Consider the following 1,706-nt stretch of genomic DNA (forward strand, 5'->3'; position numbering starts at 1 on the left):
ATGTATGTGTATGCTCCACATGTATAGAGGAGCACACTGAGAACAGAAGATGGCATTAGAGCCCCTTGAACTGGAGGCAGTTGTGAGCTGCCACTTGGGGACTGGGAACTGAACCCAGGTTCTCTGAGAGAACAGAAAGTGCTCCTAGCCACTGAACCCTCTCCAGCCCATTCGTCTAGACCTTCTGAGTATATAATCTGCAGCACTGAGCCCAGGATTCCACATTAACTTTCTGATCTAGTTTATGTTTTTCCCAACATTAACACACCAATATTCATATCCATACACGTTCAAAACACATCTCTTTGTATGAATCAGAAAACCCAAGCCTTCAAGACTACATGAATCACAATGTATACCTTACCTCTGTGGTGTTGGTGAGGCTTGAGTCTGTATCAGCATTGTCTTACCTGGCATTTTCTTTAGGAAATATTTTTGCAATTTCTTTAGACCACATGGAATTAACTCCAGGGAAGAGTAGAAATGCCAGTACTGGTAGCAAGGTATAGGAATAAGGATGTATTTCTTACTTTGGGTTGGGTAACATGGTCCGGGAACAGGCACAAACACGCTGTAGGAAATCCTACCGCTAGTAGCCTTTAGGTTCCCCACCCCCTTGGGCGTGGCCTCTTATGCTGCTGTGAAGTACGTTCACTCTCTTCCGGCTGCAGGATTCAGTTCCTGTTCCCTGTTCGAGCAGAGGACTGTGACCTGTGAGTCTACCCCTAAATAACTAACCCTCTATTATACTCAGTTCTGAGCTAGTGTGGGGTTGCTTTTAGCACCCGTCTTCACAAACACAGCATTATTTGGACTCAGTGGGAAAAAATAATAATAATAAAAAGACTCTGGTGGCACATAACCTTTAATCTCAATACTAGAGCAAGTGGATCTCTGTTAAATCCAAAGTCAAACTTCCTACACAGTGAGTCCTAGGCCAGGGTTAAAACAGAAAAGGGGGAGGGGCACGTGGGAGATATTAGAGATGATAAGAGTGGAGACAGGATTTAATCAAAACACATTGTATGCATGTACAAAATTCTCAAACAGTAAATGATGGATATGTTTAAAAGCCCTCAAATTAACTACAAACACACTTCTGTTCTGCCAGGGGGTGGGGAGGTGTCCAGGATGTGATACACAGGTTATTTCAGAAGTGAGAAAGACACACAGAAGTAACATTGAGAGTCTGTAGAGATTTATTGAACTTGAGAATGACAGGACAGAATACATCCACAGGACAGGAATGGATTCAAGCAGGCTGCTTAAGAACTCTGAATCCATAGGTTTTCATTAAAAATGCAGAGTTTATTAAAAGGGCAGACCTACCTTCTAGTAATTATAGGGAATGATTTCCTATGTTTTCTGGAAGAGTTTCTGTAACCTCAAGATGGTCCCCAAAGTCCAAGTGCTGGTATTTCTTGGTTGTTAGGCTCTGGAGCTAAGTCACTGTGCTTCACAGTCATTCCTTTGTGGCCTTCTTCCTGCACTACTCCTCCCTGAGACACATCATCTGGAGAGTATCAAACTGTTATGGGAGGCTGAAGCTGTCATCTTTGGTAACTGCTTCCAGGTGGTGGGGCCTGCAGGGTACACTATGGCGGGCTCTATAGTCCCTGTGACCCCGTAGGGTACACTACCGTGGACTCTATAGTCCCTGTGTCCCTGTAGGGTACACTATGGTGGGCTCTATAGTCCCTGTGACC

Source organism: Microtus ochrogaster, unplaced genomic scaffold (assembly GCF_000317375.1).
Source record: "Microtus ochrogaster isolate Prairie Vole_2 unplaced genomic scaffold, MicOch1.0 UNK81, whole genome shotgun sequence".
NCBI classification, from domain to species: domain Eukaryota; kingdom Metazoa; phylum Chordata; class Mammalia; order Rodentia; family Cricetidae; genus Microtus; species Microtus ochrogaster.